The following is a 26,132-nucleotide window of genomic DNA, read 5'->3' as shown; positions in this document are numbered from 1 at the left end:
GTCGTCGTCATCTTCATTGTTGTTGTTGTTGTTGTTGTTGTTGTTGTTCTCGGCGGCGTTGTCATTGTTGTTGGTGGTTGTGGTGGTGGTGGTGTTGTTGTTGTTGTTGTTGTTGTTGTTGTTGTTGTTGTTGTCATTGTTGTTGTTGTTGTCATTGTTGTTGTTGTTGTCATTGTTGTTGTTGTTGTCATTGTTGTCGTTGTCGTCGGCGTCATTGTCGTCGCCGCTCTTGTCGTCGTCGTCGTCGTCGTCGTTGTTGTTGTTGTTGTTGTTGTTGTTGTTGTTGTTGTTGTTGTTGTTGTTGTTGTTGTCGTCGTCGTCGTTGTCGTTGTCGTTGTCGTTATTGTTGTCCTCGTTGTTGTCGTCGTTGTTGTCATTGTCCTTTTTGTTATCGTCCTTGTTGTTGTCGTCATCATCATCATCATTGTTGTTGTTGTTGTTCCTGTTGTTGTTGTTGTTGTTGCTGTCATTGTCGTTGTTGTTGTGGTTGTTGTTATCCCTGTTGTTGAGCAAACTCAAGCTTGTTGGATTCAGGACGACAAGAGCTATCCAAACAGCGACTGGAAATCTTAAGAACGTGCAGTTATGAAAATGCCAAGGCACCTACTAGAGCACATGAGTTAAGAACATGTAGTTATGAAACATCGACTGGAAATCTTAAGAACATGTAGTTATGAAACAGCGACTGGAAATTAAAAAGAGATGTGGGTAGTGAGCAAAAGAATTTCTAGCAAGGCACCTACTAGAGCACACCACCTCATTCAAACACATCAACACCACAACACACATCCACACAACATAGCACTTCACACAAGCATGATGCAAACTTATATATGATGCCATGATGCCATGATGAAAATGATGTGAGGCAAACTTTATTAAACCAACAACATGATGGCATACATGAAAGGTCACACATGGAATATCTTACAAAGATGGCAAGGATTGCAGTTGGGCTGTTAGAGTGCACCCTGATGGAAATTTTGATGTCAAATTCAGGGGGAGGAGAAGTGGATTTGTTTGTCGTGCTCTTCGTCCAGGGAGCGCTAGGGTTCTTCTAGTATGGTTGCCATGGCAATTTTGCGAGCAAGATGAAGGCAGGGGAAGATTACCGATCAGGGGTGGTGGGAGACGGCTGATAGTGGGGGTGGATGCCCTGGCTCGCGAGGGGGAGGACGCCAGGTGAAAGTGTAGGGTGGATCTTGGTTATGTGGGCGGTAGGGGGAGGGGAGGGGGTGGGAAGCCCGGACGTGCGGAGCGTGTGGTGGGAAGGCTCGTCATGCGGGCGGCCGATCGTGGCACCGGACGTGCAAGGTACGAGGAAGACGCCCGGACGTGCGTGTGCGGGCGGTCGTGGGTCGATGCCACACAGGGCATGTGATACATACATCCTAGATGTCACATATGTGGACGTTATCGCGACCTTTAAGATAAAGCAAGGGGTCCAATTAAATCACTTTTTATTTGATCGGGCACTGACCGAATGAGTGTTTCGAATGTTTAGGGAGAAAGTATGATGCTCTTAGTACCCATCCGCACAGGATTAAATACGTTTCTTTTTTCGAACCGGGCTTCTCCCCTTTCCATTATAGACATAACGAAAATACAACGTCTTTTTTGAACCTGAACCAGAAAAGCTAGGGAAAGGAAAGAAGCGAGTTCAGGACAATACCACGAAACCCACCGTCTGCGCCTGTCATCACGAACACAGACTATGGGGCGAAAACCTGGAATATCATCCAAAACCGCACTTAACAAACTACCCTAAGATCACAAAGTACCACATAACACCCCTTACAGTACATCACAGCCCAAAATTAAACACTGCAAGATCACTACCGATCACAAGTATAACAGAATATGGCCACCAAAAGAACTTCAACAACAACTCTACCCCTTCCGCAAGTTTCACCAGGATGAGCAACCGGCCATATCACCACTTCTCCCACTCTTCTCCTTCATTGGCGTGGTCATTTTATTCCGGCATTGGTGGTCCACACAGCAGCAGCATCCGCGATGCATTCTCCTTCAGCATCTCTGCACCTTTCTTGGTCACCACTATCATCCCAGGTTTCTGCAGACCTGCCCAATATTTAAGAAACATACAAGGCGTAAATACAATTTCAAACGGGGTATTTATCCACTTTTTCTCAAAGGTGGCACGATTCCGGGCCAACCAAATTGCCCAGCAGATTGCCGTCAAACCAACAGTGTATATTTCACTAAAACCAGGTAGGAAAGCATGAATTCATGCATAGAATTGCCATATGGAGTTTGGACCACAATTATTTCCTAGCATAGATCCCACAGTCCTCCAAACCACCCTGGCTACAGGACACAGAAACATCAAATGCTGGGCAGATTCTGGTTGTTCACAGAATGACCTTCGGGGATCCCCCTGCCATTGTCTTTTTTTCAGGTTGTCCCTTGTTAGAATAGAGTCTTGGCAGAATTGCCACATAAAGATTTGCAATTTTAAAGGAATGTTTGCCCCCCAAATCCATTTATAACAAGACCCAGCAAGGTTTCTTTCCAACCATCGATACATAGATTTAGTTGTGTACTCTTTGGAGTTATCAAGCTTCAAGTAAATCTCATCCTCCCCTCCCTTATTTATTCTCTTCAACACATATCCTTTCATTTCTTCCCATTTCTGTAACAGTTCATTAGATAGCCTTCTTCTAAAAGAAGAGAGAGGGTTCATACTATTTATTTTGTCCACAGTACAGTTCTGATCCACACAAATATCAAACAAATCAAGATATTTGTCTTTTAAGATAAAATTATCACCCAGGTCATCTAGCCAAAGGCTAGCTATATTCCCTTTATTTAACTGGATGCCTCTACCAGCCATGTAATACTCTTTGACTTTCATAGGGCTTTCCAACATGGGGAATCATTAGCTTTCTGCTTAGCCATAGTCACTAAGGATTTTTTTAAGGCACTTAGCTTTCACAATATCTTGCCAGAGTCCCTCTTTTATTTCTAGTTTCCACCACCATTTCGTTAGTAGACTTATATTTTGTTTTCTCAAGTCTTTCACCCCAAGTCCCCCTTTCATTTTGGATCTACAAACACGGTTCCATTTCACCATATGGTAACCCCTTTTTTCCCATTGAGGTGCCAAAATAATTTTCTCCTAGGTTTGTCCCACCTCTCCAGAGTAGACTTATTTAACAGGAACATGGACATGTAATAAGATGGTATGTGTGACAAGATAGCATTAACCTTAATGAGTCTGCCTCCACTAGATAATGTTTCACTAATCCAGGTCTCCTCATGATTAATGAATTTGTCAACAACAAAAAGCCACTCACTCCCCTTAAGGCCAGCATAGCTGACAGGCATACCCAAACATTTAATGGGGAAAGTCCCTATCTCACAGTTAAACATTTCAACATAATTTCTCATTGTTTCATCATCAGCACCGACCGAAAATATCTCACTCTTCAAAAAATTGGTTTTCAATCTTCACATGATTTCAAAGAGATATAACAACAGTTTGATATTAAGAGCATTTCTCGGATTATCTTCAAAGCATAAAATTGTGTCATCTGCATACTGTAATATAGCCACCCCACGCGTTACCAAGTCGGCCGCCAAGCCTGTAAAAAGGCCATTTTCCTGATCCTTAAGAACCATCTTAGTTAAGCAGTCAGCTGCCAAATTAAACAGGAAGGGGGAGAAGGGCTCACCCTGTCTCACCCCTTTGGCACTTTGAAAATATTCTTCCACCTCATCATTCAGCTTCACGCTAACAGTGCCCTCCACCAAAAATTTCTTAACTCATTCAATCCATTTGGGGTTAAAATCTCTTTTTTATGACACTCTAACAAAAAATCACAATTTACTTTGTCATATGCTTTCTCGAAATCGAGCTTAAGCACAATCCTAGTTTTTTTTTCCGAGCATAGGAATGATGCAAAATTTCATGGAGTGACATAATCCCATCCATGATGTCTTTTTTTATGAATGCATTTTGATCTCTACGTCAGGATGGACGAGCACGGTGCCACGTTGGGCGTCGTGGTGACATCAACGGATGGTCGGACTGGCAAGGATGATTTGGATATCTCTCCTGAAGATGGGACAGTGGTTCAATGATTATGGCGGCTTCTAAAACGTGTGCATGTGTGTACGCTTTAGATTTGCTGCACCGGTGGTTGGTTCCGATACGTTATATGAATGAATCGGTGACGACATCGGCTCTAGTAGTCTTGTGAGACATGAACAGCCGGGCTGTTTTGTGCAGCATCGGACCACTTTTTTTTTATTTTCTTGCTGAGGTTATCTCAGTCTGTACAGTTTTCCCTCTACTTTAATGAAAAGGCAGAGCACCTGCCGTTCCGGTCAAAAAGAGCACTCTATATTATCAAGTTTATAGGTGTTAGTGATGGCTTCGGATGGTTTGATGTATGTTCTTGGCAAACCTTTGTTTAATAAATACGTGGCCATATGCATCAATTGATGCAGAGGCCGGGGGTCTTAACCTCCATTTCCAAAAAAAGGTACAAAAGTGTGTACTAAACCATGTTTTTTTTTGCAAATTTAAATTTAGGTACATGTTCTATAATGAACCAGTGAAAGAAGATGAAACGAAACAGGTATTAGCGAGGCAGTATGGTGGTGAAGAAGAGGTAATATCCATCTCTCTCTTCTGGTGGGTGGGTGGGTGTGGGGGGGGGGGCACATTTAAATCTCTCATGCTGACCTTTTGCCTCAATACTGTATTTGCTTGGTGATTCCAGCTCTTCCATTTTAATCCTGGATTAAATACGACCCCTCTTAGTTTGCCTGAAAGCCCTGAAGAGAACACTACTTGTAATTTGCATGACAAAGGCAAGTATGAACCCCCTAAGGTAATATTCGTTTGTTGTCTGTTTTCACTTTTTCATTTTTTTAAAGGATTTTCACCTTTTTCATAGCACAAAGCTTATTTAGTATCATGTAAAATCTTCTCAGGTTTGGCTCAAGAAGGAAAACAGGGAGAATAAGAAAAGGAAACCTGAGGCTCACTTTTTCTCTGCACTAAAGGTTTGCCTTTTATTTATTTTTATGCATTATCTCGTGGGAAACTTCTTTCTATGTTGCCTATAATGTGTCTCTTAAATTTACTAAACACTGCCGTCCTGAAATTGAATTCGTAGTTTTTAGTCGTATAAATTGACATTCTTCATTTCATACTTCATAGCAGCTGCTATGAGTAATACAGAGTTGCTAATGTTTTCTTGCGTTTAAATCTTCATATTTGTTGCAGCATATATGAATTGGTGATGGTACAATTTAGCAGCTCAATTATACTCTGTTTTGCCATTAGACTGTTTTTATGCTCTTGTCGGTACTATTATTTGACTTTGTGCTATCATTGACATCGTTTTTTCCTACCCTGAAACCGTAGAACAATAGTTCTACGGCATTTTTATTACTCTAAAAATATGTACAAAGATACAAATTTACAGGCAGATAAGAATCTGCATCTAACCAATACCAGTTTTCTCTAACATGTGAAATCAGAAATCAAGAATCAACTAATCAGATCAGGGAATCAATCCACTGACTGAGAGCTTCTACATTGTTAGCTTTGGTCCTATGCTTGACCATCATTGACATCTTAATCAATCAACAGGTGAATGAGATAAAGAAGTCCACTAGATATTTACTTCTGCTTGTATTGTTCTCTACATTGATCACCGTGGTTGGTTCCTCATCGAGGGGTGAAAGTTCTCCAGAAGTTCTCTGTCCCAAGAGTGATACAACATCATTTCTACTCCCTTGCCATGCGATCGTATGCCCTAAAGTGGACATATCTACGATAGATTTGACCCATTCGAAGCATGGTGTGCCGCCAACATCACCGGCATCATCACCGGCATCATCGCCTCAAGAAAGGTCTAACTTACTATATAGTTTGATTTATAGGTGCAATTTACTGCTAGATATTTGGAAATTGGAAGTAATATGATTCATTATTTTATTTTCAGGAAAGAAAGCTGTCCAGATAGATGTGTAGCTTTAGTATTTGTTGCGTCTGTTGCTTGCTGCGTAGGTCCATGGTAATTCTCCTCTAAATCAATGTCTGAAAGCTCCTACCATTTACATTTAGGTTGTTTTACATTTGATAAAGGACATAACAAGTATTAGTTGTTTATGATAGTTTTGTAACAAATAGTTGTATATTTATCTCCCTTTTCTGGAAAAGATACATCTGTTTGACTTCGTGTTCTGTTGTAGGCTTTCAATCATCAGTTTGGAACCTATTCAGGGAAAGGTTCACAAGTTTCTTTTCTTCATTAGAATAGAGCCTGTAAGAATGTGGTATCTCACACTAGCGGCAAGCATAAATTACTATGTGTCGATGGTATCATCTGGAGTGATGTCGGAATCTAATCAGCGCTGCGCAATTTTGTTCCAAAATACAGCTCCCTGCTTCATATTTCTACTGCTCGTCGCATATTTGTTTTATCGTGAAAAAACGGTATTTCAGGTAGCACCTTTAATATGGTTTATGCCATCCTATTACGCAATATTGTTTTTGGTATTCTTGTGGAATTCATTTCTTCTAATACACTTTCCATTTTTGTTTATTGTGCATACAGGTAACCAATGCAGTTGCTGTTAAGACAAGTTTGTGCTGCATCTTTGGTGCAATATTGATTGGTTTACTACATACCGTTTGTGGACTGCGACACCCGGGCAATTTCAGTATGATATTCTATTTTGAGAAGATTGCACTTGCCTGCTTAATTGTAATGCATGTGTTTCGGTGGTTCACAATGGTAAGAAAAAGCTGGTATCTCTTATTTACTGAAAGCAGGCATGCATGACTTGTCTCATAAAACACACACACGTGCGCGCACGCACTCGCACGGACACGCACACGCACCTTAGCCCTAATCTTCCAATTACTGAATGCAACGACAACTCCTTACTCTACTCACTACCACACGTGGATGACATGCTAGAATTATTCACTTTTTACATGCGATATATTTTAGCTACATGCTATGATTACATTTATTTAGTGCCATTTATCAACTACTAGTTGCTCTAACATTTTCAATTGATTTACTTCAGGAACATTCCCCACACAATTTCATATTCAATATAGTGGCTAGCTTAATTGCGTTATCTTTGCTTTGCACTGATGCCACAAACAAATGGCATAGAATTATTGCAATGTGTAGCGCTGGAGGCAGAGTTGTGGAGCTTTTGACTTGGACGATTTGGTGTAAGCTTGGAAGGCACCCATTCATTGTCATAGAGCCTGCGAATGTTCCTTAAGTAAGTTTTTTTTTTAGAAAAGGAGGATTACCTCCGGCCTCTGCATCATGTCCCTTAAGTAAGTGCTGATGCTTCTTATGCAATATATTTTGTATCGTAACATAACCCCACAGTACTGAAATATGTCACTGTTCATGTTCTACAATAGACTTTTTCATGCTCTCTCCATGACTATTGTGCATGATAGCAAGAAATCATATATTTCTTGGGGATGACATGTCATTCCTTTGATCCTGTGATCACTTACTCTGCTACCAGGATATATTTTTTCTGAAAACAAAATACAATTGGTCTATACTTATCATTGCTAGAGTTATATTGATGATGGCCTTTGGCCCTTTGTATTCTTGGCTTTTGGCATCCCTTTGTACTTGTAAAATTATCTCTTTCGTCGTCGCCGTTCCTCTGCTCCGGCGACCACTGCTTGCCCACCCTCCCATTTTCAACAGCGCTCCATAACAATCATAAGTTCGTAACTGAAGGCTGAGTTGCTTTTGGTATTAGAAAATGTCATCCTTTTACCACTCCAGAAATTCTACCAAAGAGGTTTCGTTAGAATAGTTACATTAAGAAGTTGATGCATTCGTGAAGCAGATATCAGTGGCATATCACCGCTGTAGTATTTTACTCATGTTACTGCTTACCATTGGCAATACACTTTAGGAATTTTACTGTTTGAAAAACACATTCAGTCAATACGTTTACTGTCATCAACGTATTATGAATTTGGAAAGGAACAACTCCAAGTTTTAAAAATTTAATGTATTAATCTGTTCTCCCTCTTTGATGATTGCTTTTTTTTTCCCGCAAAAAAAAAGACGATTGCTTTGTTATCATGATAATGGGAGCTTTATTGACTCAAATATTGCATCCAGCTGACACAACCATCAGGTTTTTTAATTATATTTATCCATTTACAGGATAATCAACGACGAAAATCAAGCTTAACGTTTATCAATGAAGACATTTTGAGATGCCTGTGTGGTGTAAATCAGGGAATTGGTGTGAGCTTAGGTGAACAAGGGATCAGATAGAGCTTCATCTAGTCCTCTCTTTTCTTTTCTTTTTTGTGATGCCCTGAGGGGCGACAAGGTTTTGACATAATCATCATGTTTGATGTTGCTGGGTTATATCTTCTCATTCAATCATATATTTTAGGAGCTATAATATTTTAGCCATGTAAAGGAGTGGAGAATTAAACATGATTGTACAACTCACATTGTGCAATTGTGCGGCAGGGTGGTTATACTCCCTCCGTTCCTAAATATAAGTCTTTGTAGAGATTTCACTAGTGGACTACATACGGATGTATATAGACATACTTTAGAGTGTACATTCAATCATTTTGCTCCGTATGTAGACATCTAATGAAATCGCTTAAAAGACTTATATTTAGGAACGGAGGGAGTAGTTATTTACAATACGTACTCCTACCTGAGACAGTGGTGGGATGAATAGGCACTGAAAACATTTGAACTCTTTCACTATTGATGATGATGACGGGTTGTAGGATTGCTATCAGAATTAGCATGCAACACAAGGGAACTCTAAATTTTGAACAGAACAAATTGATGACTAGTAATAAAGGCTGTTTGAGATCAGAAAGTCGCAACTTACAAGCTATGCCGATGACAGTAAAATCCCAACTTATACTAAAGGTTGGATGAGATCAGCAAAATTGCTTACATAGATGTGGCTCATCAAGGTGCCCTGACATAATAATGCAGGACAAGTAGCAGGAATCTCGTGGACTGAAGGGCTTGATCTCGACTCCTAGTTCTAGTTTACCGACGTGCATGTCGGAGGCCATCCTGTCGCGCAGCTCCCGAGGCAAGAGCACTTGTGGGCGTGACAACGGGACGCTCAACTCCAACGTCGATCGCTTGTGGACGCAAAAGGCAGGCACCTCGCCCCACGCCATGTCCACCTGAGTGTATGATATGGTCACCATGTTTTTCTCCCTGCAGTCCTGTTGTATGGGAAGCCTATTGTCGACAAGGAGAGTGAGGTTGGATCCCGGGAAGATCACCGGGCTGCGCAGCGGATCGAGCCCTTCCATGCCTGAAATCTCGACGGAGAAATAAGGAGAAACTCGGCCGCGGGTCGAGACACCCAAGGCTATCGTACCGATAGCAAGAGCAAGAACTATTGCCCCCGCCACTCGATAACCAGCACCAATACTCTGGCAGGTTGTCAGATCCTTTTCTCCATCCTCCGCCGGCTGCGGCTCCACTCCGACGTCCCCCTGTCCTGACATGGGAGCCTACGTGTTTGATTGATCAAAATCAAATCAAAGAGAACCAAGCAAGGCAACGTCCTCTTCCTCTTGTAAAGAAATAAACAAACTCAGATATGATATGTACGGATAAGTAAGGTAACTTGTTGTGTATGGCCTCTTGCCGTATCTCACGATGCAAACTGTATAATCTGATGGAGTAATGACTTCATGTCGCTTCAGGACTCAGGAGTCTGTCTAGAATAATATTCTGTTACAACTTGCGAACCGCCCAACTCGATCATCAACGATCCCTGATATATATATAGTCTATCTCATCAACAATCTCAAGTTTCAGCGTTTCCAATATTGTTAGGAGGGGGAGAAGATGTTGCCCACCGAAGGTACAGCCACAGCCGCGTCCCCGGACAAGAAAGATTGGTGGATGAATCCCTGCTTTGGGTGCCTGTTTCTGCTGCTATATTTGACGACGATGTTCACACTGTGTTGGTGCGTGCTTGCGATCCTAGGTGAGGAGTACTACACCGTGGAGATCACCGGGATCAGATCGTCAAATTTCCACCAAGCACAAGACGCGGCGGCCTTGCCCTCCTTCGACATCACAATGCGCATCCACAACCACTACAAGAAGGACCTCTACTTCCAAGATTGGCAGTTCGCCATCTCGCTCGACGGCATCCCGCTTGGCCACGGTTCTTTTCCCTACGACCTCATGGCATACAATATGTCGGATGCCACGGTCACAGGAACTACGTCTACCGTGATGACTGGGCTGGCCAAAGAGGTCCACGATCACATCTCAAGTGGTACATCCTTCGACGACTTGGAGTTACAGGTCGACATGAGGTCCATAGTTAGCGTTGGCGGCAGCACTGACCGCACCTGGCTCTGGTGTTCATCGGGATTGGGAGACCACTCTCCACCGTCTCCTTGTCAGCACATACCCGTGAGGGAGGCGTGATTTCTTTGGTTCGGGTTTATCATGCACAAAGGATCGGACTCACTCTCCTGCACCGTAGTTCTATATTCTAACGCATTCCTTTATGTTGAATTTTGTTGGTTTATTATAGATGTAGTTGTGCAAGCCTTTGTATACAGATGTTCGGGTTTCAACTCTTGTGTGATTGTATCAGTTTGATGCGATCGATGGACACACCCCAAACGAACGACTGACCTGTTACACCAGCTCTTGCTACCTCCCTCTTCCACCCCCACGCCTCCACCGGCGACTATTACCATCCCCCCCCCCCCCCCCCCACGACTGAATTTGGGCATGGGCAGCCCGGCCCGATGACCTGGCCCAAAAAACCCAGGCCAGGCCAGGCCAGTCTTTATGTTTGGGCGGGTTCGGGCTTTAAAACTAGGCCACGTCTGTAGTTCGGGCCAGGCTTAGGCTTGGGGAAATATACACGGAGGCCCGACCCGGCCCAACCCAAAATTTATCCTTTTAGTTCATTCGGGCCGGGCTCGGGCTTGAATATTCGAATTTTGACTGGGCCGAGCTCGGGTTTGGGAATTTCAGTTCGGGCTTTCTAAAGTCCGGCCTGGGGTATACCTACAACACCTTTTCACAAGTAATTATGGCAATGATAATGATGGTAATAGCCATTTACGAAGGTGGACGTCGAGGAGGAATTGCGATGATGATGAGGAAGCTGGAAAACATGTAGAGGAGGCGACGGAGATCCATACCGTGTTGGAATAGTAATTTTATGTTTTTTTATAGAAGAATATCGTGGCTTTTATTGCGTAATGTATCAATTTTGTTTGCCTCTTGTGTGACTATATTGATGCGATGAAATAACCACGGACGATCGACCTGCTACACCAGCTCTCACCTACCCCCCCCCCCCCTTTGATCACACAACCCGACGACCACCATCCCATCAATGACCCCCTCCCACAAGATCTCATATTTTTCTTGATTGGCTCTTTCAGGAGATATACCACATGACTAGGCACGAGGATAGAGCTTGAGGTGAGGGGAAATGCGAGCAAGACAATTGGAGATTTAGATCTTATTAGCCATCATGGAGCCAAAAGGATCCTAATGGCTATCGACGAAGGCGGAGTTAGTGGAGGAATTGCATATGATGATGATGATGATGATGATGAGAGTGCGGGAATGGTGCGGAGAGGATGTGACAAAGATCCAGAACGTGTTGGAATAGTCATTCTCGTTGGTGTGCCAGTAGAGATGATCGCGGGGCATCATGTGTTGGTGCCCGTGAGTAAGAGAAGGGTATTAGAGGGGATATTGCGTTTGTCTCCAGATCTTCATGAAACTTGGGTTTTGAAATATACAAAAATCTGACTTTGGGTTACAGAAAATTCTGAAAATAAATCACATACCTATGGAATTTATTCTTCATGTATGTAAAGTTTCACGGTAAAATACATTCTTATGCAAGCTACACAAAAATAGCAAAATCATCCTTTTCTAGCACATGTACTATTTACTTTAGAAGTACATTATTTTGTTTTTTGTACAGATGACCTAAAAATGCACTACATAATGAACTTTTATACACATGTAGTATACATCTACAAGTACCTGTGTGTTTATTTTCAGTTTTTCTCTAAAACTTTAAAAGTCAACTTTTTATTTTTTGTAAAATTATGGCTCCATAAAGCCTCGAAGGCAAAAGTCTTCTCTGATATTTGTGGCCATATTCAAATTGTACAAGAAGCAAACGTGCGCATTGCTGCACCACCTAGAACCAGTATTAAGATGAAGTATGCAAGCACCCATTTTGATATGAAACATGTGCATCACCCTTGTTTAAAATATGCCCTAGAGACAATCATATGATGATTGTATTTTCTTTGTATTCACAACTTATTTATGGTTCTTGAACGTTACTACTGATATACGTAAACAAGTACTTGACTTATATGTGAGACAAGACTGTTCTAATTGTCCATGGTCGACAATGTTGTGTGGACCCACATCCTTTTACATGCATACGACAAGGTTGATAACTATGCCTCACAGGCCATGTGGCATTCAGATGGCAGCCAAATGGTGTGGATTCGAACATGATATGTGGTTTTCTCTAATGAAGTTGGAGGTCAGATTCCCTAGACAAGCGACCGAGTCACACATACCCGTCTTTGAGATGCACAGAAATTTATCATGCACAAATTATAGGGTTCACTCACCTGCAACCAGTGAATGATGGTAGCACCGGACATGTACACCGGTTTAGATGATGGTCTAATAATAGGGGTCACGTCCAAGATGCGACCCTATCCTCAATTTGGCATGAGGGCCTCGTCAGGGATAGAAGCGCATCTCGTCGTGTCGCAAGAATGGATATCGTTATAAGTACATGTACTGAAAAGAAGAGATATATAATAGAATTGGCTTACACTCGCGACAAGCTACATCAGAGTCACATCAGTACAATACATAAACATCAAGAGTAAGAGCAGGGTCCGACTACGGACGAAAACAAACGAGAAAATAAGAACGATGTCCATCCTTGCTATCACAGGCTGCCGGCCTAGAACCCATCCTAGATCGATGAAGAAGAAGAAGAAGAAGAAGAAGAAGAAGAAGAAGAAGAAGAAGAAGAAGAAGCAACTCCAAATGAACAATCAACGCGCTCGCGTCAAGTAACCTTTACATGTACCTGCAACTGGTGTTGTAGTAATCTGTGAGCCACAGGGGACTCAACAATCTCATTTCCAAAGGTATCAAGACTAGCAAAGCTTAATGGGTGAGATCAGGTTAAGTGGTGAGGTTGCAGCAGCGACTAAGCATATATTTGGTGGCTAAACTTACGAGTACAAGAAATAAGAGGGGGATGATCTACGCATAACGGACATGAACTACTGATGATCAAAAGAATGATCCTGAACACCTACCTACGTCAAACATAACCCCACCGTGTCCTCGGTCGGAGAAGAAAACTCACGAAAAAGACAGTCACGGTTACGCACACAGTTGGCATATTTTAATTAAGTTAACTTCAAGTTATCTAGAACCAGTGTTAAACAAAGTTTCCACGTTGCCACATAACCGCGGGCACGGATTTCCGAAAGATTTAACCCTGCAGGGGTGCTCCAACTAGTCCATCACAAATTACCACAAGCCGCATAGAAATCCTCAATCACGAAGCTCACGATCTCGTCGGATTCCCTAGTGGAAAACCTCAACTCTGAGATTACCCAAAGCATCACCGGAATCCCGATGCACAAGATATCTCGTCAAAGGTAAAACTAATCCAGCAAGGCTACCCGACGTGTCGACGATCCCGATAGGAGCCGCGTATCTCGTTCTCAGGACACGACGGATAAGCGAAGCGTACGGTGGCCTGATAGACATCACCCGAGTTGCCCCGGGTTGGCCCCGCACGGTGCTCTGTTTTGGACCAGCACCATCAGCACTGGCCCTCCCTATATTATGTAGAACTACTCCTCGGGTTCATGACGCCCTATGCTTTCAGTATTAACAAAATTATTATGTTGGGCAAATGTAGTACCAATGTTGGGCCTTGCTAGATCAGCTTTAATCTAAAACAAATTATCAAGGGGGTCCCCATAACAACCCCAATCGTGTTAGGAGCGCTCAGTTATGGAACATAACACTGGTAGCCGAAACTAAGGGGGCAAAGGTGGAACAAAACACCAGGCTAGAAAGGCTGAGCCTTCCACCTTTTACCAAGTATATAGGTGCATTAAATTAAATAGCATTTAATAGGGATATGACAAGGGACCCATGTTATCACATGGAAGCAACTACGCCCGCAACTAGCAACGCTACAACATGGTTAAGCAAGCAGTAACATAGCCAATCAGTGGTTTGCTAGGTCGAACAGGTTGAAGGTTTCATGGCATTGTTGAGAGGTTGATATTTAACATGTGGTAGGCAACGAGACATAATCGTTAGAAGCGGTAAAACTAGCATGGCAATGATAGTAATGGTATCTAGGGAAATGGTCATCTTGCCTGAGATCCCGCTTGGAAGAAGAAGAACTCTGTGAAGTCGGCGAACCAATGTAGTCGAACGGATCCTCACATTCCGACACGCTTGCGGAACTCTATCGAGACGGGCAAACCGGAAACAAACATCAACACAAATATTCACCACACGATGCACAACATGATGCATAACCTACTATGATGCATGATCAGTTCATTGATGCAAGGGATGCAATGGCAATTCACCTCACACAAACACTACACATTAAGTGAAGCTCGATATGCAACGGGTTGCATATCAACGAAACTCCACGTTTAATTATTTAATTCACTCCTGATTATTTACTCGGCAATATTAAATTGTAGTTAACATGGCAAGGGTGAAGCGACGGTCCTACATGGCATCCTAGACGGTTAACACGCGGAGCATAGAACGGAGATACGGCACAAGAGACATGCAACACAAGATAATTATGCCATGAATGCATCATGCATGCGAGTTCAAACATCACGGGCAAGAAGAGAAAGAAACAGGTGTCGCCACGGCGAACGAGAGGGAACCATGGCGGCAAGACGGAAACGATGCCACGGCAACGTTCCTATCCCGATAACTCGTCGAGATATCGTGCCAACGAATAGGGCGCGCGTGCGGAAACGCTAAATAAAGATGGGGTGATCCCGCTACTGGGTTCCCATGTGTCGGGGGCACGACGAAAGAAGACAACGTGCAACGGGCAACATACATGGCGCAAGCATACATACATCTCATACATCACAAGCAGATGGTCACGACACGTTCCATCAGTATACCTTCGAAGCATGCATAACGGAGGGGTTCGGTTCGTATCGGACGTCGTGGAAGTCATGGTCGTCGTGGTACTCGGGTCTTGTCGACGGTAGTCGTTCTCTCGGCGTCGTGGTCCACGGTCTTCACATCGATAGTCGAACACGGGTCTTCGGCGACGTCGAGGAAGTCGAACTCGTTTCCGGGGTCGTCGAGGATGTCGTGGTGCTCGGCGAATTTGTCGGCTCCACGAAGGAGGGAATGGTGCACGCGGCGACGCAGGCGGCAGCACGAGAAAATGCGAGCGGAGGCCACGGCTACAAGCTGCAGCAACTAATAGCAAGCTACGACATATAGCACTAGCAGCAACACTCGGCACAGCAGCTAGCAACCTAGCATCTAACAGCAAAAACTACTAGCACAAGCTATAGCAGATAGCTACCTACAGCAAGAGCAACAACAAGTAAGCAACAACTATCATCTGGCAGCAGCAAGCACAACAACCTAGCCTAGCAGCAGCAACTAACTACAGCAACACGCAAGCAAGCAAAGCAAGCTAGCATTAGGCACGGCAAGCACCAGGCAGCAACAACGACAGCAGCAAGAGCAACAGCTAATTAGCAGCAGCAAGCAACACGGCGGCTAAGCGACAGCAAACAGCAGCAGCCACCATCTCTCGCACAGGCAACAGCAACACATGCATCAGCAGCATAGCATCAGGCAAAATTCAGCAAGCAGCAAGAGCAGGAGGTCGGGACCCTGGCCATGGCGAGCACGCGGAGGCGGAGGGCCTCGGGAGGCGAGCAACAGCAAGGGACGCAGGGAGGCGACGGCGGGGCGCGTGGGGGAGACGAGGGCGAGGCAGGCGCGGCGAGCACGGGCACGAGGAGGCGAGGCGCGGCACGAGGGGAATGGTGCACGGCGCGGGAGGCCAGGAGACGGACGCCATGGCGCAGCGAGGGAGCTCGGTGACGGAAGGGGTTCGGGGGACCTCGGGGCTGGGCGAGTAGAGGGGCTCGGCGCTGGCAGGGGAGGAGCATGGCGGGGCGCAGCGCGGCACAGGGGACCTGCAGGCGGGGCACAACGGCAGGAGCTACCACGGCGGGCGGCGCGGCGACCACGGCGGGCGGGGCGGCGACCACGGCAGGCGGCGCGGCGACCAGGGGTTCAGGCAGGGGAGCTGCGAGGCGGCGCGGGCACGCGGGGGAAGAGGGAGAGGGGAGACTCGCAGTCGGCGAGGGCCTGGAGGGGCTTTGCAGCGCGGGGGCAGGAGGAGGCCGGCGAGCGGAGGGAGGAACGAGGGGGATCGCCATGGCGGGGAGATGCGGGGAAGAAGGGGATCGGGAGGAGGCTGCTGGATCGAGAGGGGAGGAGGAGGAGGCACGCGCAGGGAGAGGAGAGTGAGGTGGGATCGCCAGAGAGAAAAGGAGATGGGCGAGGAAGCCCACTCCGCTTTTCCTCTCTCTCGAAATTAAAAGAAAATGTTTTGCAAAAAAATAGAATAAATGGATTTTTGAATAAATCCAGAAGACAAAATAAAAGGAGTAAAAAAATAGAAACACATTTGGGCTTCTAAAATGGTGCCAAAGTTTAAGAAAATAAGTGGGACATTTTTAGAAGAAGGAAAAAAATAAAATAAATTACTTTTAAATAAAATGGGGCTCTGATTTGAATAAAACCAAAAGAAAAAAAATCAAATAAATGAGTGTTGCGCCCCACAATTAATAGAAAGAAATTTTGAAGAGGAGGAACATCTGTTTTGAACCAGAGCATGAACTTTTAAATCTGCCTCAGCTACTGGAAAGAACGGAGTTGAAAATGTGGTGCAACAGGGGTTACGAGCTTGAACTTGTTGCACCCAATCACGTTGCAAGGCCCTAAGGCACATACACACATGCACTCACACTCAAACAACGAGGTGCAACTAGCCACACCAGACAAGCACAGATGACATGATGCCATGCATAATGCGATGATGCAAATTACACGACGATGCAACGAATAAAACTAATCACACGACGGAAACAGAAATAAAGGGAAATCTTCTCGGACGTCGGCATCGGGCTGTCACAATAGGCTACGTGCATATTTTTGTACATGTGTTGGATGTGACTTCTAATAATTATTTAGTAGTACGTTAATGTTTAAGATTGATACTTTTAAACTTTAATAAAATATAATTGTGTGCATCACAGCGATAAAGAGGACGGGGTGATCTTTCTTTTCTAAAAAAGTCTCTTGCACTTTAGTTCTATACTAAAAGGGTTGGGCTGGCTTTGCCGCGCCATTGGTGTTTGGATTTTCATAAACAAATAATAGTTTTTTTGTTTCAAAATACGGTGTGCATTATTTTTTTGAAAGACAAACCCCTTTAAGTTCGATCGAATTTATAGAAAAACATATAAATATCCATAATATCAAATAGGTATCACTAGATTTATCATGAAATGAATTTCCATATTTTATTTATTTTGAATTGTGAATTTGATATTTTTGGCTATGAACTGATCAAGTTAAATAAATTTGACTTTTCAAAAAACAAATAAAATCTTATATTTTGAAACTGAGAGAGTACTTGGTTTGGCGAGTGGGGAAGATGATGGAGTTTGTTTTTTATTTTATTTATAATGTGTTGTTTTGATGGGTCCTTCGCGGTGTCATTATGTGTTACTCCCTCCATTCCATGATATAAGGGCGTTTTTATACTAGTCTAGTATAAAAAATGTTCTTATATTATGGGACAGAGGGGTAGCTGCTAACCAATCTATATTTATGTTAAAAAAAATTGCACTAGTGTTTGCATGTATTTTTCTGGTGTTGCAATATCACATGTTGACACTTTTTTCTAGATGGTGATTGTGATTGATATATTTTTATATACTTGTTGCTCCTTATCGATTTTAAAATCAATGACCCGATCAAAATCAATAACCAAATTTAAAATTGAATACCTTAATAGAATGAAAAAGTTTCAAAATTAAAGAGCATAATGAACTAAAAGAATTTAATGAGCACTATTGTAGGATGGTCCAAAGACGACACATCAATGAAAGACCCTTCGACGAGAATTTGTGTGATGCATGAATTGCAACGGTATATTTCAAGCTCCTCGCCAATGACACGAACAATGTGATGGCAGATCCATCAAATATGATTTAGGAAAGACTTACGTGTACGATAAGTGGCATACAGTTGATTTTTATGAACTGTTTGCGATTAGCCAAGATAACACAGACGGTCAATAAAATACATATGTGTGTGAAGTATGACATATAGTTCACTCGGATAAACTGTTTGGGCTACAGAGCACAAACGAATTATCATAAGATGGTGTGTGTGATACACGACAAATAGTTTATTCATCATAATTATGTGGGAAGACCAATAATAACTCAAACAATTCATCCTGGCAAGTGTGTGTTTTGTGGGTAGACGGTTGCTGATAAACAATTGTCTTGACTAAAACATCACGGACGCTACGTAGGGAAGCGTTGTTTGCATGTATTAATGTCACAAACGTTTTATTATTATTACCCGTCTGTCACACACGTTTTATTGGACTGCACATACATACATGTCTCAAAACGTCAACAACTTTTTCATATGGACTTCGAATTGGGTGATTCTTTTTTTCTTCTGAAAAGTAGATTTTATGTATGTTCCGGTCCAATTGGAACCACCTTAAATTTCATTCGGAGCGTGGAGATATTGACGAAGCAATCTGACATTGCACGAGAATCCGAGTCAAATTACAAGTCCAAAGGTGCTGCGTCGCCTCCACTTGTGCCCATAGGACTTGTACGACCTAGGGTTAGTTTTAGGCTGGCTTGTGACGTTCTCCCACCTCCTTGGCCGCCACCCCTTACTCCTATATAAGTAGATCAATCTAGTAGCTTTTTGGTGGGGGATTTGTTTAGTTAAAAGTTAGACATTGCAACTTCGTGTACTTTGTTTGTATCCAACGACCAGATCAAGACCGCTTTCGGATCCCCATCCTTATCAATACTTCATATATATTCGCAATAATCAGATTACTTTCATCATATTATTCCTTGTTCTTCAATTGCTTGCAGGAAGAGACCTTCATGGTCAGGTTGATCGTGCTCCGGCGTGGTCAATAACCTCTTGAGTTGGTTTAGCAATTGCTAAGGCGCAACGTCGTGCACGTTTGTAGTCAGATCGTCAAAGTCGTCTCCACCAAATTGATAGCGACCATCTCATCGAAAGATCGGGACCCTCGCCTCTATCACATATTTAGGGGAGAAAGTTCTAAATATTATTGGAGACATATCTATCAGCAAATCATACTTTCAATGTGTCTTCTATTCCTTGATACTATTGAAGCTCTTTGCATCTTTACTATATAATATCTTGTGTTATCTAACAATTGTTTTCTTAAGTGTAGTCCTACTGTTAAGATGCTCAAGAACCTCAAGGTAAGTATATGCATCATATCATTGTTCAGGAGGATCTCTTGTCTCTTGCACATATTATTTGCAAGCGTGAGTCTTGAAAATGGAAATATTTCATTCGCATATTATTTGATGCATATAGCCAAGATTAACATGACTTATCTTGTCCAAGATCGGCCCTGGCGTATGTCTAGAGAGGCGGTCGCCTAGGGCCCCAGCCTGGATGGGGCCCATGATCGGGTATATGCAGGCGTAATTAGTTCTTTGTCGAGTATGCAGATGCGGCTCTTCTAGATCAAGCACTCGAATGACCAGGTGACATCCTTCATACGACATACGTGGATGCATGCTTTCAAGCATGATCTTTGCAGCGATCGAGTGTGCCAATCACATGTAGCTAATTAGTGGAGTATGGAGCTAATTACAAGCTGACGATGTTGCGCAAGTACTTTGGACGACCGCTCTGGCCGGTGGCCACTTAATCACTCATGTTTCGTCGTCCATGTCGTCCGCTGTCTTATCCTTTATAAATATGTATTCGTCCATCCTCAACCTATGTCTATAAGATTAGAATTTTGATGTACAAACTTCTCATTCTATGAATTATCTTTTCATCATAATTTTAAAACATTAGTATGCCATATAATGTCGCCTAAAAAAGCATTTGTGTGGTGTTAAAAGGGGATAAAAAAGAAAACAAAGCGATCTGCAAATTCAATCAATCAAAAAGAAAAACAAAGCATTCTAAAAATTGATCGTTTCCTAAGAAGCATTATTGTTGTTGATGGTGTCACTTGAGTTGGTTATTATTTCAGGTTAAGGTAATTATGTTAGTTTTATTTTTGCAATATTTTTAGTATTTCTTTTGTGATATGACAGTGTGAAACTAGACGTATAGATAGAAGTTTACTTTCAGTACCATGAAAATGAAGGTGTATAATTTATGTAGCGCACGCGCACACGTATATAGTCTTTGGACTTAAGGTCCATGTCGTTGAGTATGCCTAGGGACTTATAACACATAGGGTTGACCCTGGTCTTGTCCCTTCTACTACGTGTGTGCCCATGCAGTCCAAAGCAAATATCTCTTAAAAGGGATTGCACGCATTTAGGGGGAGCTTGTATTGGTCATGTATCTTTCAAATTGTCATATTCTAATGTCTATATCTATTTGAAGCTTTGATTGTATGTTGTCATCAATTGCCAAAAAGCGGGAGACTGAAAGCACATATACTCCCTTGGTGGTTTTGAATTCATGACAACATATATTGCCTCTTGGACTAATACTTTTACCTAGTATATTTCAGATATAGTCCACAGAGAGGATTGGCTAAGGATTGTGAGGAGAAGCCCAAAGGAAGGAAAGGAATATGATTGGCCAAGCTACAAGCTTCAAGGGTCTACATTTTATATTTTGTGAGAAATCATACTTGAGTCCATAGGAAAGCCAATACTATTAAAAGGGGATGAGGTGATTATGATGATCTGGTTGCTCAAGTGCTTAGAGTTAGCCACCAAAAGTACTCATGAAATTATCCAATAAATATTCTCTCCAAACCCTAAATGTCCAAAATTTGGTGCCACCAACTATCCATTCGGCCCTACCGAGTTTTACATCAGACAGATCCCATGCCAAACCCTAGAGTCTCGGTACCACAAAGTTCCATTTTGGTGCAGCCGAAATCCGTGCCCCCGACTCTATTAACCAACTTTTTAAAATTAGATTTTCCGAGTTTTGAGAATCGGTCTCACCGAGTTGTGGAAACTGACTAGGCCAGCCAAAATCGGTACCACCGAGATTCATATATCGGTCTCACCAAAAAGACAAAAGTTGCCAAATTTTGCACTGGTCGGTGCCATCGAGTTTCACTTCGGTTTCACCGAGTTGGGCAATAATGTTGTAAGTGTTGGATTTTTGGAGATGCCTATATATACCCCTCCACCACCTCTCATACACTCAGGAAGCACTGTAACACCCAAGATGTGATCATATCCTTATTTTGGTGACAGGGCCTCGACAGGGATAGAAGCGCATCTCGTCGTTTCGCAAGAATGGATATCGTTACAATACATGTACTGAAGAGAAGAGTATATGGAATTGGCTTACACTCGCCACAAGCTCCATCAGAGTCACATCAGTACAATACATAAACATCATGAAGAAGTGGAGGGTCCGACTACGGACGAAAAACAAACGAGAAAAGAAAACGACGTCCATCCTTGCTATCCCAGGCTGCCGGCCTGGAACCCATCCTAGATCGATGATGATGAAGAAGAAGAAGAAGCAACTCCAAATGAATAATCAACGCGCTCGCGTCAAGTAACCTTTACATGTACCTGCAACTGGTGTTGTAGTAATCTGTGAGCCACAGGGGACTCAGCAATCTCATTTCCAAAGGTATCTCATACGTCTCCATCGTATCTACTTTTCCAAACTCTTTTGCCCTTCTTTTGGACTCTAATTTGCATGATTTGAATGGAACTAGCCTGGACTGACGCTATTTTCAGCAGAATTGCCTTGGTGTTATTTTTGTCCAGAAATCAAAGTTGTCCAAACGTCCTGAAAATTTACGGAGATCATTTTTGGAAAATAAGAAAAATATTTGCGCCAAGTTCCACCTGAGGGGGTGGGCCAGTGGGCCACATGCCCTGGCTCCACCACCACCACCCTGGTGGCGGTGGGCAGGCTTGTGGGGCCCACACGGCTCTGCCGCCCCCAACCTCAGGTCTATAAGTTCACTTTCGTCTCGTCCTAGAAACAATAAAAAGAGAAGTTTTTGTCGCGTTTGCGATACGGAGGCGCCGCCACAACTTGTTCTTCATCTGGAGGGCAGATCTGGAGTCCGTCTTGGGCTCCAGAGAGGGGAAATCGTCGCCATCGTCATCATCAACCTTCTTCCCTCTCCAATTCCATGAAGCTCTTCGTCGTTCATGAGTAATCTATTCGTAGGCTCGCTGGGCGGTGATGAGTAGGATGAGATCTATCATGTACTCGAGTTAGTTTTGATGGGGATTGATCCCTAGTATCCACTATATTCTCAGATTGATGTTGCTACTACTTTGCCATGCTTAATGCTTGTCACTAGGGCCCGAGTGCCATGATTTCAGATCTGAAATTATTATGTTGTCACCAATATATGTGTGTTTTAGATCCGATCTTGCAAGTTGTAGTTACCTACTATGTGTTATGACCCGGCAACCCCGAAGTGACAATAACCGGAACCACTCCCGGTGATGACCATAGTTTGAGGAGTTCATGTGTTCACCAAGTGCTATTGCGTTGGTCCGGTTCTTTATTAAAAGGAGAAGCTTAATATCCCGTAGTTTCCTTTTGGACCCCGCTGCCACGGGAGGGATGGACAATAGATGTCATGCAAGTTCTTTTCCCAAACACGTATGACGACAGATGGAATGCATGCCTACATCACATTGACGAACGGGAGCTAGCCACATATCTCTCTGTGCTATAACTGTTGCACGATGAATATCATCCAAACAAATCACCGACCCATTGCCTACGAGTTTGTCCTACTGCTGCTGTTACTTGTTTTGCTCTGATGTTGTTACTATTGTTGCTGATGTTGTTACTTGTCTTGCTCTGCTGCTACTGTTGCTACTACTGTCGCTTGCTACTGTTGCTACTTGCCACTGCTGTCACTACTGCTGTTCCTTGCTACTGCTATTGCTCGTTCCACTGCTGCTACCTGCTACAATCTTGATCGCTGGTCGTTGACGGGAACTGACAATTTCCGTCCACGAGGCAACTTGGCGCCATTGATACAATCGTTAGAAATAGTCTGCCGTGTCAATAGATCGTTTCTGACACCGTTGTTATCATATTACTTTGCTGTTACTACTTTGCTTGCAGATACTAATCTTTCAGGTGTGGTTGAATCTGACAAATTCAGCTGCTAATACTCGAGAGTATTCTCTCACCTCCTCTTTTGGCGATCAACAAATTTGGGTCGAATACTCTACCCTCGAAAACTGCTACGACCCCACGCGCTGGTGGGCCGTCAACAACATTCTTCTAGTTTCGATTGCCGGAGAGTGCTAGCAGCATTCTTCTGGTGCCATTGCAAAGGGGAAGAACAGTTGACATCAAGCATTTTTCTGGCGCCGTTGCCGGGGAGGTATTGCTATATTCTCTGAGTTACTTGGGATTTATATCTACTGATCACTATGAAGAATCTGAAGGATCCAAAAACCAAAGTCTTGCCCTCAACTACGAGGGGAGGTAAGGAATTGCCAGCTAGCTCTACACTTGATTCACCTTCAGTTATGAGTAAGTTTGCGACATCACCTCCTGCTAGAAATCTTGATATGTCGCATGTGCTTGATGAAGCTTATGATGCTACTGCTAGAGATGCTATGCTTGATACTATGCGTGATGATACTATGCTTGATACTATGCGTGATGCTATGCTTGATACTGCTAGAGATGCTATGCTTGATACTGCTAGAGATACTACTTTGCATGATGTTCCACTAGGGGTGTTCCTTGATTCTCATATTGCTAGAGTTACTGTCAATGCTCATGATGCTTCTGAAACTGTCGATACTATTGAGATAGAACCTGCTTTTGCTCCTGCTAGATCTAGCTCTCCTAGATATGAATTGCCTGATATACCTGAGGGTTACGTTATGGAGGGAGAGATAGCTGAGGATTTTCTTGCATGTAAGGATGCCCATGACGCTGAGAAATTACTTCTCAAGTGGAAGGAAAAAATCTCAGGAAGCTAAGATGAAATACGACCCTAAGTTTGCCACTTCACCTATCTTTATCACCGATAAGGATTATGGATTCTCTGTCAATCCTGAGATAATCTCTCTAGTCGAATCTGATCCTTTTCACGGTTATGAGTCTGAGACGGTCGTAGCCCATCTTGCCAAACTACACGATATAGCCACCCTTTTCACTAATGAGGAGAAGATCCGCCACTACTATATCCTTAAGTTGTTTCCTTTCTCTAAAGGATGACGCTAAAGCCTGGTTCACCTCTCTTGCTCCTGGATGTGTAAGTAGTCCCCAGGAGATGGTCTATTACTTCTATGAGAAATATTTCCCTGCCCATAAGAAGCAAGCTGCCTTGCAGGAAATATACAACTTTGCTCAACTCCAAGAAGAGAGTCTTCCACAAGCTTGGGGGAGGCTCGTCCAGCTACAGAATGCTTTGCCTGATCACCCTCTTAAGAAGAACGAGATACTTGATATCCTCTATAACGGACTTACCGATGCCTCTAGAGACCACCTAAATAGTTGTGCCGGTTGTGTTTTTAGGGAACGAACTGTAGAACAAGTTGAGTCCCTACTGAATAACATTCTGATTAACGATAATGCTTGGACTATTCCCGAACCACCTCCTAAGCCAACTCCGAAGAAAAGAGGTATTCTATTCCTTAGTCCCGAAGATATGCAAGAAGCCAAGAAATCTATGGAAGAGAAAGGCATTAGATCTGAAGATCTCAAAAATCTACCACCTATCGAAGAGATCCATGGTTTCGATAACCCGATACAGGTAGTAGAAGTGAATTCTCTGCGTAGGTTTGATGAGAGTGATATTCCTTTTGACAAACCTTCTAGCCTATGCTTTGATGAATTTGACAACTTTGTTGCCAAACAACCGAGTTTCAATGATTATGTTAGCAGACACTTGGAACAAAGTACTTGTATGCTTAGCCATTTAAGTGCTTGCGTAGACAGAAATGTCAATGATCTGAAGCTTCTGAGTATACATGCCTCTATGATTACTACTTAGGTAGAACAAGTACTTAAAGATCAGAATGACCTGCTCAATGAATTAGATGACAACTCTGTCAGAGTCATTACTAGAGGAGGCAAATGACTCAGGAACCTTTGTATCCTGAAGGTCATCCTAAGAGAATTGATCAAGATTCTCAAGGAATCAATGTTGATGCACCCAGTCATCCTAAGGAGAAGAAGAAGGATGATAGAAACCTACATGCCAGTTCACCAAATACTGTCACACCTGAAGAACCTAATGATATTTCTGCGTCTGATGCAGAAACACAATCTGGTGATGAACATGAACCTGGTGACAATATGGACAGTGATGTTCATAATAATGCTCAACCTAGCAAGGATGAGGATGTGGAGATTGAACCTTCGGTTAATCCTGATAACCCACAACCTAAGAACTACGATAAGAATGACTTCACTGCTAGGAAGCATGGTAAAGAAAGGGAGCCATGGGTTCAGAGACCTATGCCCTTCCCTCCTAAGCCATCCAAGAAAAAGGATGATGAGGATTTTGAGCGCTTCGTTGAGATGATAAGACCCATCTTTTTGCACATGCGGTTAACTGATATGCTGAAGATGTCTCTGTATGCCAAGTACATGAAAGATATCGTGACTAATAAACAGAAGATACCAGATCTTGAGATCTCCACCATGCTTGCCAACTACACTTTCAAAGGTGGAACTCCTAAGAAACTTGGTGATCCCGGAGTGCCCACTATATCTTGCTCTATT

At 43.1% G+C, this 26,132-nt stretch overlaps 1 long non-coding RNA gene across 1 annotated transcript; it reads left to right on the top strand.

The window, feature by feature from the left end:
- Positions 1-6,237: 6,237 nt before the first annotated feature.
- LOC123440034 lies at positions 6,238-8,562 on the top strand. The gene is made up of 4 exons (XR_006630255.1): positions 6,238-6,484; positions 6,597-6,776; positions 7,075-7,281; positions 8,202-8,562. It is a non-coding gene; the product is annotated as an uncharacterized LOC123440034 (long non-coding RNA).
- The last annotated feature ends 17,570 nt before the right edge of the window (positions 8,563-26,132 follow it).

Source organism: Hordeum vulgare, chromosome 3H (genome assembly GCF_904849725.1).
Source record: "Hordeum vulgare subsp. vulgare chromosome 3H, MorexV3_pseudomolecules_assembly, whole genome shotgun sequence".
NCBI lineage: Eukaryota > Viridiplantae > Streptophyta > Magnoliopsida > Poales > Poaceae > Hordeum > Hordeum vulgare.
Note: the sequence above shows the minus strand (reverse complement) of the source record. Positions and strands in the feature narration are given on the sequence as shown.